Genomic DNA, 16,034 nt, shown 5'->3' with positions numbered 1-16,034 from the left:
TATAGATGTGTAACATAACTTGCACTGCCACCACATCATAGATGCTTCCAACTTAACTGGAAGCCCTTTGATAACACTATCATATATTTGTACTTTCCTTTATGTTACTATCGAATTGTACACATCAGTGCCATTGCCACATGAGGTAATATCCTTCCTTTCTATTTTCATCATAATCTTGTTTATCGAGTGGGTTTATCATTTACGTTGCTTAGACTTTACTTAGACAAGTGTGTAGGATTCCCTCATCCTCATGAGATTGTATAGGTCACTATCTATTTGTAAAAGAGATTGATTTGTACAAAACCTCTTATCCTTAAAAAATTGTATAAAGGTGATTCCTCCTCACCTATTGAAAGGGAAAAACTAGTAGAATGCATCTTAAAGGGGATCTTGAGGGGAATGAAATAAACTTAGTTGAGTTGAACCATTATTAATCCTTTCGTACTTGTATGATTGTGTACTCAATCTATATTTTGCATCTTTTACAATAAAAAAAATAGGACTTAAAATCGAAAAAGTTTAACTCTAGTAGGGATAACCTACCTATTCACTCCCTCTAGGTTATCCAACAATATGGAGTTCTTTTATAAAAAGGTTTTAGAGTGGTATGACATCTGTTGTGTACCTTTTGGAGCTAAGTAGCTGGTGGAAAAAATAAGAGTAGTTCTGCATCTATGTCAGGATTAATTTTGATCCCCTATTTTATTTGGTTAGAGAAAAATTAAAAAAAAAAAAAAATTTGAAGGGAGGATGCGAAAGTGAAATCTAGTTTGGAGGATATTTTAAATGAAATAATTTCTATTACTCCAAAATTTAAACGTCGAGCCACCGCTTTGGCAGATCTTATGTACATAAGAATGTTAGAGATTACATTTATGCCTAAAGGTACGAACAAGATTATGTAGGTACTCTAGTGTTGCCTAGTGGCTGGTTTGTTGTAATTAAATTGTGATGGGTGCTTGTCGGGAAATCAGAAAAGATCAAGTGCTGGAGGGGTTTTTAGAGATTCTCAAGATAATGTCATCTTTTCATTCAAGAAATGGTTGAACACTCAAACCAAGTTTGAGGTTGAATGGTGGAGTTTGATATATGGAATGGGGATAAATGTTCGAAAACTATAGATCGAATGTGATTCTGCTGCGGGGACTCAACTCGTTTGGAAAGGGGTGGTTCCCTGGTGGGTGCAGTAAGTATGACACTCCATATGCCTATTTCTTAGTTCCCTATAATGGAAGATAACTCACTGTTATAGAAGAACTAACCTAATTATGGATTTCATGTTAAATCTATGGCAAAGTTGGGGATTTTGTCTTGTATGATTACTTTCACGGGTATTACTCTCGATGAGCATTATATTGATGCTCAAGATTGTCCAAGATTGAAGTTTTTAAATTAATCTTCTATTTGCTGCTCTATAGTTTCCCCCCGACGATGGCAATGCACAAAGTAGGAGGGGCTAGTCTGGTTTTTTGTGTTTGAAAATCTGGCTTTGTCTAGTTGATGTTTATTTTTTATTTTATTTTTTCCTTTTAAAATAAATTAGAGAGAGAGAGAGAGAGAGAGAGAGAGAGAGAGCTAGTCTCCGGTTTTTTGTGTTTGAGTATCTAGCTATTTTTTTTTTCCTTTTTTAAATTTGAATATTATTTGGGACCCAGGCAAGCCCTTAAAAATTTATTTATTTTTGATGAAAAAAAAACCAAATTAAAATTAACCAAAAGAGTTTGACAAGTTATCATGATCAGCATCAGAAAAGAACCTACCCCAACTAGCCCGAACAGCTACATCCCAAAAACACATCATAATTTGACTAGAGTCCCTACCTTTATACACAAAATGCATACATAGATCTGTAATTAGTAAAGATTTCCCAAAAAGTTGCAATTGAAAGAAACGACCAAGAAGATCCAATGGAAGGTTGAGGAATAAGCTAAAGTAAGCGTCTGCATGGTACTTAAACTTCACTGATATTTCAGCCCTTGAACTCGGCAATAGTCAGTGCTTGGAGCAGTCTGGTCGCCTCAGTTTCCTCTGTAGTTGTTGTTGAAGAACATCCCATTCGAATGAGCTGGAGTTGACTCTGAAAATAGATGCCAAAACTCCAACCAGATTTTTTTCCCCAAAAAATTAGAAAACCAACACAAACTATGGTGTGATAGTTCAAAAAAGGCGGAGGTAAGTATCGTCCTATGACGTTTGTAGGGCCATCTGTAATGGAGTAATCAAAAGCAACAAAGTCAGTATGTTGGATTAACTTTAAATCAGAAATCCATAGATTAATATTATGTAGAATAAGTTCAGGATTAGGATCAATTATATTTGCCAGGATGTTATTTCTATGGATCCATATAAAGTAAATAGTTATGGCCATTATATAGACAATCCGTTGCTTCTCAGTCTTAGATATATTAGCATGTGAGAAAAATATTCCATTACCTCCAAGAAGGTAACAAATGAATAGTTTTTTGTCTTAACCCAAGAGGACCAGCCGCCTAAATTCTGTTAGTAAAGTCACAAAAGAAGAGGTGGGCGGTAGAGTCGGATTCCAATCCACAAAGGGGACACGATTGATCAATATTAATCCATCTTCCTAACATCTCTCACAGGAATTCCATTCAAAAGGGTTCGTCAAAAAAACATTTTAAATTTGGGTTGGAGACGGAACTTCCACAAAAAACTTCCACCATTTAGAAGAATAGGAAAAAGATTGATGGCCAATGCCATTAGCCACAAGATAAGGAGCGGGGGGAGTAGATAAAAACTTAGCCGCAATTGTGGTAGAGAGAGTACCATCCTTAGATATGGTACAAAACCAAGTATCAGATTGATAAAATACGTCTCTGTTCGCTCCTTGGTATCAAGGAAGTTAAATTTTTAGGTCGAAAAAAACCCTAAAAATTTATTAGAATCATATAAATCAAAAGAAAATAACAACAGACATAACCTGCCTTAGCCTTACACAAAAGAAAAATAACTCACTCTCCCTCTCCACAAAAACCAAACCCAGAATCAAAAGCTGAACACTAACGTACCAGCCTTGTCTTCTCAAACGAGAAGACAAAGATCACCAGGAAGATTCTAATGAGAATGGAAAAAAAACATTGCTCGATGTTTCACAAGCTTAGTTAGCCAATCAATGTGCAGTATACTTTTTTTCCTGATACGAAAAAGAGATATTAGCACAAAGGGAGTCACAAAGCGATAAAACCTCTTGAAACAGATATCAGCAGCTCCACGAATTGCACCTTTTCTGATTTACAAGCTTAACAATAAGAAAAGAGTCAAAAGAGTTTATATAACAACCATACAGGCCCCGCTCAGAGCACAACAAAGGCCATCCCTCAGAGTTCTCAGCTCTGCGACCGAGTTGATACACACCCTATAAAATTTTGAAAAGGTCACTACAATCGTACCATCCATGTTCCTAATGATGCCGCCTCCTCCACTATTGCTCGGGTTTCCTTTACTGGCACAATCCATGTTAATTTTGACATCGTTTGGATTAAATGGAGAACAACAATAAGTTGGGATCGACCGTTTCTGGTGCACAGCAGGTGGGGGAATTTGAAAGAAATGCAAAATTTTCTTCATAGAGGGATGCTTGCTGAATTTCAAAGGGAGGAAGTTTCACGAATCCATCCTTTCGGCCTTTCAATGATTGATACTATAGGGCAGGGTCTTTCACCATGTCTTCTATTATTTCTCTTTTGCCGAAGAAACAAATCTTGGTAGGGGGATAGTGATTCCAGATCCATTTACAATATGGAATCCTGAGCGACTGACTACAAACTGCATTCCATGCCCATTTTAGAGAAAATTTGCCGTCATCGGATGGAAGCCATGCCAAGCTGTCCATCTTCTTTGAAAGGCTAATGTTTGCAAGAACAATAGCATCTTTAATCTCTGGATAATCAAAGTGATCCAGAAAATCCTGATCCCACTTTCCCTAATAGTTCTCTTAACTTTCACATTTAGATCTACTCGGATAGCACCATCTACAAAATCAATGAGGGGGCCGTAGCCCAACCAAGAGTATCTGGCCTTGTCCAGTTGAAGTCTGTATTCTTTATTTTAATTTTTTTAATTTTTCCTTTTAATATAGATGATCCTTTAGTGGAGAAGAGAGGAGTCAGGTAAGTCGACAGCTCCAAGGCCAATGGATAAAAATCCTCTGTTTTTCTCAATCTCTGTTTTTCCTTGTTTTGCTACCTGCAGAACGGATCAAAATCCTCTGTTTTTCTCATCCATGTTTTTCCTTGTTTTGCTACCTGCAGAACACGACACGTGGACAACAAGGAGACCAACAGTCAAGATTGAGTGAGGATTATTACATCCGGTGCGTTGGTCTTAAAGTTGTCCACGTGTCGCGTTCTGCAGGTAGCAAAACAAGGAAAAACAGGGATGAGAAAAACAGAGGATTATTTTCCCTGCAGAACACGACACGTGGACAGTTCATCACCAACGGTCCCAATGCTTGCTTGGTTGAAGTTCTACCAAAACCGGGTTGAGGTAAGTGAACCAGACCGAGATTGGTATGACCCAACCCAACCCGTTAACTCCCCTCTTCTTCTTATTCACTCTCTGTTATCTCTCTCATTCCCTTAAAATCTGTTTCCTCCTCTCTTCTTCTTCTTCTTCTTCTTCTTCTTCACCCTCTGTTATCTCTCTCATTCCCTTTGACACGCTATCTCTCGGTTCAAAGGATACTTGCAACTGATCTCATCTCGGCTATTCTTGAAATAGTGAGCGTGTTCGAACATCAACGAAGCCCCCTGCAACCCTTCTTGACTTCTTCAATCTCTGTTCTCTCTCCTACGCGCTGATATCGCTCTCTCTCAGTTGCCTCGAATTAGAGAGAGATTTCGAACATCAACGAAGGCCCCTGCTGGTTCTCGCGCACATACTGGTTCGATCACGCTAAGGTATGAAACCTAAAACTTACTTTCCTCTTCTCTTCTCTCGTCACTCTTTTTTAAACCCTAAATATTTTCTTCTCCACTCTCTAACCAGAAGCTTCGTACATGCTCTCCCTCTTCATTGGTTATCTCGAATTACTGAGTGATTTCCAACATCAACGAAGCCCCTGCAACTGATCTCGCACACTTACTGGATTGATGACCCTAAGGTATAAACTACTCTGGCTTTCCTTGTTAATTACCTTTTTTTCTTTTCTTTTTTTTTCGTGTAGCAGAGGAACCTCAATGGGATCATATTACTTCCCTCACTGGTAGCTTGTGAATGACAGTAAAGTAGTGAAAGTTCTTGAATGATTATAATTCTCAGCATTTTCTCACCAGTGACTCCACACTGGTCTTGTTTTCTTCCCCTATATTGCTCTGTCAGTTGATAGACCAGCTCTGGTCTTGTTTTTTTCCCCTGCAATTATTTTGTATAAATTTGATGCATGGATATTGCATTGACTTAGGGGTGTCAACGGTCCGGGTCGGTGCGGTTTCGGTCCGGTTCCACCGGTTTCGGTGTGAGTTTGGAAGTGACCGAAACCGACCCAATAAGGATTTATCGGTTTCGGTCCGGTGTCGGTTTCGGTGCGGTTTGGGTTCGGGTTGGTACCGGTTTGGATTTATTAGGTTCATTTCGATTTGGATCGGTTTTTTAAACCGGTATGGAGCCATTAGGAAACAACCAAATGATGAATTGTTGAACTTCGATTTCTTAAATCGATTTGTAACCGGGTTGGTTTTGATTTTTGGTCTAGTTTGAATTCTATTTTCCATACAAATGTATACAAAACTATTCAAATTTTAATTTTTTTAATGAATTTTGGAGTGTTTCGGTTTCTTACCGGTTTGGTTTCGGTTTCGGTCCGGGTTTTGAGCCGATTTCGGTTTGGTTTCGGGTTCATCCGGTTTTCGGTGCGGTTCGGTTTGGTTTTGGGGTTACAATACTTGAAACCGAACCGAACCAATAAGGCTTCGGTTCGGTTCGGTCCGGGTTGTTATCGGTTCGGTCCGGCCGGTTTTACAGGTTCGGTTTAGGAATTGACACCCCTACATTGACTGTATATTAAATGTTGCATTGTACTTCTTCTCTTATGGATATTTGGCTATTTGGTTCAGGGCTTAGAATCCTGTATTGAAAATTGGCATATCTGCTTGACTGTTCTAGTATGCATTTTAAAATATTGACAGTTTCAGAGCCCATTAGTTAAGGCTGGATAGCTGCCATATTGCTACTCATCTTTCTCCTTTTGTTTATCTTGAAATTAAATTGATGAGAGAGCCCATTAGATAAGGCATCCATCTTCTTTTCCACTTTATCTATTGTCTATGTCGGTTTTGCTCTGCGAGCTGGCTACATAGGTATTAAGAGCAAATCTATTAGGACCTCTTAAAAAATACTATCAGAGATATCTCATTCCAATATAATACCTATTGTCTATTCACACTCTATATATTATGTTTAGGACTCTTAATGAATACATCCTTTGCTTATGCAATTCTAGTAACTGTGCAATGACAAACTTTGCAACTTCATTTAGAATATGTATGGAATCATTGGGATGAGTTTACTGGTTAATGAGTTTTCAATGCAGGGATAAGATTCATCTTTGTGTAGAACTGACAGTAAGCTCTATGATGTAAGAATATAACCTTTTTTTAGGCAATAAACTGTATATTTGGTTATTTGTTTCAGGGTTATTGACAGGATATATTCATTTCGATTATTCTCTTATGGATATTGCATTTTACAGAGAAATGGATGCACAACAATGGATGTGTAGCTGTGGAGAGGTGATGGTCATCCGAACTTCTCAAACAACGAGGAATCCTGGATGAAGATTTTACAGATGTCCGGTAGGCGGAAAATATCCGGGATGTTTTATTTGGTTGGACCCAGTATCGAGGAATTATACTGAGACTGTAGACACAGGAACATGTTATTCAAGAGAAAGTGTTAATAGGAACACATGGGTCATCTCGGCTATTCGTCAATCCTCCTATAGTCCACAAGTGCGGAAACAAATACTAGTGGACCAGTCGTTGCTCAACCATTATTATGGTTTAACCATCTTCCTATGTATTTGGGTGTTAATTCTCTCGTGCTATGTCTTTTATGTAACAACCTTGTAAATAGTACTAAAGTCTATTTCATATTATGTATGGAGTAAATACAAGATCAAGACTTTATGTAAGACTTCAGAATTTTTTTTTCCTTTTTGGATGATTATTAACTTTTGTTTGTTAATGAAAAGTTCAGGAAGAGGACTGAGGACTGGAGATTCCTGGGTGTGAATGATAGTTGTTTCAGCAAACAAAGTTTAGGAATAGTCAAGATCAAGTAGCTTAAAGTTCAGTAATATTCAAGATCAAGCAACTTTCAGAGATCGAAGGCTGAGTTGAAACATAAACTAATTAATCTTTGAAACTTCATAATCAATGGGTTTATGTTCATCTCCTTGTTAAAATCCTTTAATGTGTGAAGTGGATTTATTTTCCTTGTCATAAATGGAAGTCTCAATCTCAACACCTCCCTGACATGTCTTCTTTCAAACACTTCCCCTGTTCCTTATCCTTATTCCCCTTGCCCAATTATGCAGGACAAGAAGTCATCCTCTCCATTTGTATATTACATGTACAACAAAAATTTTCTTACAAGAACCACTTGGAACCTAGTTGTATCGGACAGGAAACGTGAATTCCAGCAAAGAAATAAAATTATCTGAAGTAATTTCCCATTCTTGAATCAATCATGTGAATTAGGTAATAAAAACATACAATTCATCTTATAGTGAGAGCTCATAACACAAGAAAAGAATAACTACATTGATGATAGCAGTATTGCCATGTTGCAACTTGCCATTACAAGATATTAGAAAATATCAGAGGTGTAAAATCGATGTAGTTCTGTAGGGAGGGAAAAAAGGTTGGCTCAAAGGTGATAACCTTGTGGGAACACTAGGGACTTTTTTTGTTTCCCCACTCAAGGAAGTTCTAGAAGGATGATAACTTGTATGTCTACAATGCCTTGAATCCACACAGTGAGGAAACCGACTTTGACTAAAAAATGTAGATCTCTAATGTATATAAATGCAAACATTTCTTGCAACATACAAACTGCTAAAAGTAAGTATAAAAGTATAAGAAATCCAGACCAGATAAACAGTAGTGTTAGATGATATACCCTGACACCTAATAAAATGAGGTAACAACCCATTTCACATATGAGTTTTGATGGATTCGAACCATCATCGCCTGGGTGCAAAACCAGGTGCTCTGCCTTTTTGAGCTTAAGACTCAGCAGTTTCAGTACAAAATCGATAAGATTATACTCAACATTGTTGAACTAATACGACTGAATTTCTTTTCTTTAATCATAAAAACACAAGGATGATCCTTCATGGCAATTGCAGATGTGCCCAGTTTCATTTGCTATGCAGGTTCCATCGCCTCACCATGTCAATGCACAAGCTACATTATTATAATTTACTTGTCTTATGCAGCCCACAATTACTGTATGAAAAAGGTGATGTATGAATTATTCAGTTGGCATCCTCTCAACATCAGAATATGTATAGTAAGCTCTACAGCCATCCATTTGTAATTTCTGATCAAATTTTCCAGAAAATACTCCAAATGCAATGTTATTGCATGTCAACCCCTTTATATATATATATATGCCTTAAAAAGGCAGAGCTAAAATATAACAACTTTGTTTTTCTTTCATATCCTCTCCTTGCAACAACCAGTATCATGTAGACAAAAGCAAACATCAATCCAGTGTTTAGTCCCACTGTATCTTCCTATGAAAGGTCCACTCTGAGGGGTTGATGGTAGTCTTCCCATCAAATACAACAAGGTCATGAACAGAATCTACCTCCCCCCTGACAAATTAGGCAGTATATCAGTTGCTTAGTATATAGGGAAAACCAACCATTGTGGACTTAATCTACCTCCGCCCTCACCCAAAAAAATAAAAAAAGATTTCACTTGAAGTCTTGAACAGAATCATCACCACAACTACATTGATCAATTTCCTGAACAGCTGATTCCAGTAACATTTTGTATGAAAGAAGCATCTGATCTCCTTGATCCTAAGTCCAAACTAGAGGTTATAAATCACCACCTGATGAGCCCAGATACAAGAACTACAACGCCCCTGAATGTCAATAGTCATAAACCATACTCACATCTACAATGCATGATGAAGGGCCAACTTGATGATAGTTTATAATACTAAACAAGCACAAACATAATATTAAATCAGTCATAGCTAAAACCAAGAAGACAGATCAATAAAAATTAATATGGAGCCCATGGTTTGTAGAGTATAAGATTCCAAAAAATCTAGAATTCTTGGAGCCGCGATTCATTTGGCCCAACCAATGCTAAACATTGAATTACTAATAAAAAAGAAAAGCATACTCATTTACCCAGAATTCGAGGATAAAGATAGGCCAAGATCTAGCCCCATACCATCTTATGTACGTTCTTGAACAGCAGAGGTTAGAAAATGCAGTAAAAAATGTACAGACTGTATCAAATATACTCATCTATTGATCAGTTAAATACTGTTCTGAATTTAGAGGATCCTAACAAATATATTCTTCCAGAGCTCCTTTCAGATTCAAATATATTCTCTTTTCAGTTTCTTTCTCCTCCCTCTGGGCTTGTGAACTGATAGTAGGAGAATTTGATCAATGCCTAGTTCAAAACCAGAAATCCAAAACTTCTCATGATGTAACTAATAGAAGAAAAGGATGAAAGATATTTTTATACCATCAAAGAATAAATGCATTCCAAAACTAGAGATGATCCCAATTCCCAACCAGAATACACACTAAGAGCCATTGGCCGATATTGTCACTTTCCATGCTCTGTACTACATTCCAAAACTAGAATTAATGCATATTCAATGTTCTCCAGGCAGAAGCTAACTAGATGCATAAGAAAAAAGTTAGTGAACAATGAAACACTAACCATAGCAACCACCCTTACATTATTCATATCAATGCTTCTTTTCACCTATCAAGACTCATAAAAAATTGGAGAAAATACAACCCAAAATGAACAGTAAAACCTATTCTGCTAGTAGAGAACAAATAAGTGTCAGAAGTCCCATTTTTTAACATAACTAGACTGCCCATCTGGTTTTACAAAACTAATTCAAATCTGAACTCAATCACAACCCAAAAAAATAACATCAAACCTACATTCGTCAAAAACTCAAGATAAACATTAACAGTGTTTTAAAAGTGTGTTGTTTCGAAAGTGTTTTGTCCAAAGTCTTGGTGGATTTGAACCACCATAACCTGGGCATTAGCCCAGATGCTCTACCATTTTGAGCTAAAGACTCCTTACCTGCAAAAAAAAATTGTTAGTACATTATAGGCTAATCCATCAATAAAAATGCTTAATATCCTAGATGTATTGGCAATCACAAAAAACTAAAAAAAAAAGTTAGTTCCTCATTAAATGAATGTATTTAATAGCAAAGAAATAATGTTCCTCATTAAATGAATCTAAATACAATCTTCATCTAGTGATTGATGAACTGCAGATGCTTGTGATTGATGAACTGCAGATGCTTGAGATGACATATGGGAAATAGACTCCTACAGGGAACATTGAAAATTAGGGCAATCTAGATTTATATAAGAAAATGAAAAATGCAGCAAACAACATAACTAACTAAAAGTATTTACCATAAGTGATATGTAACAGGGATGAATGTTATCCAATAGTTGCGTATTGTATGAGGCAGGAGTTGGTTGCTGTTCTTGTAATTGTTGACTATTACTTGGCCCTCTACTCTTTTTTTTTTGCCTTGTTTTTCGACCCAACTCTTTAGCCTTATTCCACCCTTACTTTTCTCTTTATGCTTCAAGCGTATCCCATCATATACGTCAGTTGAGAAATCAGGCAATATTGGCATATCAGGGCAATCGGCTGGGTTGATTCTAATATTACCAACCTTCAACCTTAATTCATTAGCAGCATCTTTCATCAATTCGTAACCCTCAACTATGTTAGAAGCTTTTGATGCTATTTGAGCAAATTCATGACAAATACGCCTATATCGTTGTGTACAGTCCAGGTTGACATCCTCTTCAATTTATTTCCCCCTATTGTCATTAACTACCATAGTTCTTGCTCCCCGTGTCCATCTCTTCAAAATGTAGGAATCAGGAATACGCTTTATGTCGAGCGCATCTAAAACTTTCAAACAATGGCAACAAAGAAGACCATCTGTTTTGAATTTCCTGCAAGCGCAACCTATAATTCCAGCAAGCGGGTTACAAAATACTTGATATTCACCTTCTACATCAACAATCCCAACCCGAAAATCAATGAAGGGAAATCTATCAGTTCGGTCTCTGATGCAACAAACAGTCATCCAATTATATTCCTCTTGAAATATCGCATAAATTGTAGGAGTGTAAAGTTCCCTAGCTTGTTTCTGGACAATTGACATTGAATTTGCAAGTTGTGGCAACTTGTTTCTTGCTTCAATTTCAGCTTTTAATTCATTGCCACGCTTCTGGTTAACAACTCTCTCAAAGTGCTTAAAAAATTACACAACATCCAAAGTTGACTTCAAATACTCCTTCAAATCACTATTTAAACTCTCACTGAGTTGTGTACTTCGAATACCTAATGTGAATGTGTTTTTCATGTAGCACTTCGCTCATTTATTTCTAAGTGTATACATGCGCCTCAACCATGCATTATCCATAACACCATTTTCACTAAACAATTTAGACCATGCTCTGTCGAATTGTTCTTCCTCATCGTATTGGTATATGCATTTCTTTATATCTTTAAGAAACCCAGAGCTATCTTTCATCATATTACCCAAATGCTTAATGCCATTCTGCATTAAGTGCCATGTACACAACCCATGCCACGTTTGAGGCCACATGTCTATTAATGCTATAATCATAGCAGCATCTTGGTCCGTGAAGATAGTTATAGGCTTCTTTTCACCATGTGCCTCATCAAATACCTCAAACAACCACTTGAAAGATTCTGTTGTCTCATCATATAAAAGTGTGGCCCCAAATACAGTGCATCCTCTATGATGATTAAATCCAGCAAATACCCCAAGCGGCCTACACTGTCTATTGGTGCGAAATGTAGTGTCGAAGCTGACTACATCTCCAAAGTGTGCGTAATCAATGATCATCTTTGGATCAGTCCAAAATATATTAGTTATTTGTTCTTCACTATCCAGCTGAACTGAGTATGTGAAAGATGGATTGTTCCTAGTTTGAGTAACAAAGTACTTCAACAAACTACCTGCTTCACCATATGATAAGGCACTCATTCTTTTAGTACGGAGATAGTTCCTAACATCTTGGGTCGTACAACTCAAGTTCTCGATCCCACCAACCTGCCTACCCATCAACTCAATTGTGAATCTAGGTCTAATGCCCGAGTCATCAACCAAATCAATTTCATACATATGTATGTCTGACATATGCCTATGTGAACACATCATATGAACTGTTGAATCAGTATGAAGATCATGATTATGTTCCCCCATAAATTCACGACACATATATTTTCCATCCCCACCCAAACATATGGCCATCTGTGCTTTGCAACTTGTTCTTGTCTCAGCTCAGGGGTTAGTAATATTGTTGTCTCGCTTGTCTAGTTTCCGAGACCCAGCTTTCAAACAAACAAACCGCCTTGACGTAATAGTCATTTTGTCTTTCTTGCTTTTATTCACAGTGTATCTCCTAATACTAAACCCCATTGCCCGCTCGTAACTGTTGTAAAAATCATATGCTTCTTGTTCTGAATTGAATAACTTACCAACCCGAGGTTCCTTCGCATCATTCAAACAAGCATTCTTCATACTAGACAAAACAAATAAAAACAATGATACCTTAGATACTACTACATTATTGGATGTAATAGACCCTAGTTCTTAGAATATGGATCTTATAGCTAGCCAAAGAAGAAGAATGAAAGATATTTAGTTAGAAAAGAAAGTAGCTGAAAAACTTAGCCTGTAATGGTACATGTTATCTATAAAGTCATGAAACTGAAAAATAATGTAACCTTGGTTCACCCAAACATAGTTTTAGCGATATAGTTTGTTTATCTGAATTTGAAAGGATCCTGGAAAGAGAGAGAAGAAATGTACAAAAATGTTATGGCCATTGTTTATCTTGCCACTGCTTGTTAAGAGAGGGAAGAAAAAGAACCTAAAAAGAAATGACAATTAAGAGGGGATAAAGTGACAAAATAAGCCAAGGATAGAAGATAGTAGTAACAATTAAATGCAAATCCAATAGAAAATAAAAGAGACCAAAATATCAGATTACCCTTGTGACCTCTCACAACAAGGTTTTTAGTATCTACAGAAATATACAACAGATATGTGCCATTCCTTACCCACCCAGCATGGTTTTCATTGTTCTATAGAATGGTGGAGTCCATTTGACTCAACTATGCAAAAACAAGGCCCAGATCGAAATACAATCATTTAACCCAAGCTAGGCTTTCTTTTCTGCATTCCAAATCTCAAACCCAACATAGCCAGTGGGACATAGGTGGAAACATCAATGACTACCGAAATGTTTTTGAGAAAATAGTTTCAATACAGATCACTTGGCCTTCCTCTTTGGCTGATCTGGAATGGAATTGGCCCCAAACCCAACCTCATTTTCCCTGACTCTTGCTCCTTGTTGCTAAACAGTAAGATTTGAACAATGTATTAGAGTGTAGTAGGCATAGATTACCTTCTTCCAAGAACAAAAATTCAAGATTAAGCAGGACAAAAATTCTGGAACAATAGTCGATTATTTTGCTAAACCAGAGAAAAATGACAAGAAGGAAAAGAAGAAGAGAGGAAGAATGGATATAAACCAAGTAAGAGTTGGATTACATTTAAAACAAAAGAACACAATCGTACATAAAGAAATCCATGATCAAATAAAAACTAAAATCACCCATAAATCTAATAGAAAGAAGAACTTAGGTACATGTTATCTATAAAGTCATGAAACAACAGATGATTCTTAAACATACCTGAGCAGACCGCGACCTTCGTTCGCAGAGAAACCCACTCCTTCGGTCGCAGAGAGAGGGTTGTGAGAAGGGAGAGAGAGGCCCTCATCGTAGAGATTGTAACCTGTTACCTCGAATTAGTGAGACAGGTGAGAGATATTTGCAGAGAATCTTTCAAGCTTGCAATGAGCGAGCTTCGTAAGCAGATTTTGCTAGCTAGGGTTTTCTCCTCCCAGAGCTCCTTTCAGATTCAAACCCAATAAGAGCGTCGGACAGAGAGACTAAGGGAGATTTTCATTCGTGAGCTTCAACCACAGGGAGATTTTCACTTGTGAGCAAGAGAGATGCAGCGAGAGGGTTGAGAGAGAGAGAGAGAGAATCGTGCGAGGGAAACCCAGCTTTTAGGGATTTTGAAATTCAAATTTCAAAACATGTTCTAAACCTTACTGTTTGGGTGAACCGGTTATGAAGGTTGGTTCGAGTCATCCACACTTGTAAACCAGATGTAATAACCCTCACCCAACCTTCTTAATCTTGACCGTTGGTGATGAAATGTCCACATGTCGTGTTCTGCAGGTAGCAAAACAAGAAAAAACAGGGATGAGAAAAACAAATGATTTTTATCCTGCACTCACTGGCTATAGATTCTTAATTTGTTTGAAACTATAAATTTTATGCCACCGTGAAAAGAGTCTTGCCCACGTAGGAAAATGGAGTTTTCCATAGAAAAGTGTAAGGTTGAGAGAGGGTCTTGGAGGTGGAAAGGAGAAAAAGATGGCCAAGGCATAGAAAAAAGAGATCTGAATAATTAGGTTTACATATGAGAACAATCTTGTATGTCTTTGGTCCATAAATTTAAAATTTATTTTCTCTCTCTTCATTTAATAATTCCAAATCCACGGATCAAGAATGTACGAGAATGTTTTCATACATAAACATATCTGGATTCCAGAACAAATTGGGCAAGACATCTTGTATTATATTTCTGGTTTTCCTTCCCCTTTTGTCCTTTCTTTGTAAGAAATATTTGCTGAATTATATGTTTTTCATGCTTTCAGATTAAACCTCGTGATTTTATTGTATGTCACGATAATATATAGTCATGGTTGTATTTGCCACGGTATCAACTTAAGCTGCTTACATGACATGTATAAGGTGATGAATAACCAAAAAATTAAGAGTGCTACATCCCTTATCATTTAAGTAGGTCATGGTGCTTTTTTATTAGATGGGTTTTTCTTAAATTGCATTTCTATGAGACATTGGTTATCACATTTGAGAATGTTCTTGTATGTTCTTGATTTGTGGATATGGAATCTATCAAAAGAAGAGAGAGAAAATGGATCCCTATCCATGGACCAGGGACGTACGAGAATGAACTTGATCCGCTCTCGTGAGACCCGACTCTATAAGTCTTATTTGAGAAGAATGAGTACTCCCATGACTCATTCGAGATTTCTTTTCTTTTCTAGCAGCCAAACACAGAATTTTTTTAAAGATTTTCTTTTTCTTCTCATTTCTTTATATTCTATCTTTTCCTTTTCTTGCCATCCAAACACAAGTATTACCACGTCAAGCACTGCAGCAACTAAGCCAAAATGCCATATGAGCTTACTCAATTAAGTCCCATTGGATATATAGGTAGATGAAAATATTCTAGAGAGAGGAATACGAGAGCGGTGAATCTTCATTTACATGAATGTACGTGACCATCTATTAAATGAAGAGAGAGAAAATAGATGTTATATCCATGGACTAGAGATGTTCACGTATATTCACGTATGTGAAGATTCATCAGACTCGAAGAATACAAAAGAGAGAGCGAGACGTCAGGGTAGAAAGAATGGTGAGATGAGGAAGAGGAGAGAGAAGACAGAGTAGAGACATGAAGAAGAGGAGGTGAGGAGAGAGAGAGAGAGAGAGAGAGAGAGAGAGAGAGAGAGAGAGAGAGAGAGAGAGAGAGAGAGAGAGAGAGAGCACAAAGATGAGGTAGGAAGCATCATCAGGATAATGAACAAGGCTAGAAGTGTTGTTTACAGAATATTAAAGAGACAG

At 37.2% G+C, this 16,034-nt stretch overlaps 1 protein-coding gene across 2 annotated transcripts in view; it reads right to left on the bottom strand.

The window, feature by feature from the left end:
• The window catches only part of LOC122092851 (GDSL esterase/lipase CPRD49-like), a 24,180-nt gene that overhangs the window by 7,647 nt on the left and 499 nt on the right, over positions 1–16,034 (bottom strand). The gene's annotated exons all lie outside the window — the stretch shown is intronic.

Source organism: Macadamia integrifolia, chromosome 11 (assembly GCF_013358625.1).
Source record: "Macadamia integrifolia cultivar HAES 741 chromosome 11, SCU_Mint_v3, whole genome shotgun sequence".
NCBI lineage: Eukaryota > Viridiplantae > Streptophyta > Magnoliopsida > Proteales > Proteaceae > Macadamia > Macadamia integrifolia.
This window is presented reverse-complemented; position numbering and strand designations above follow the sequence as displayed.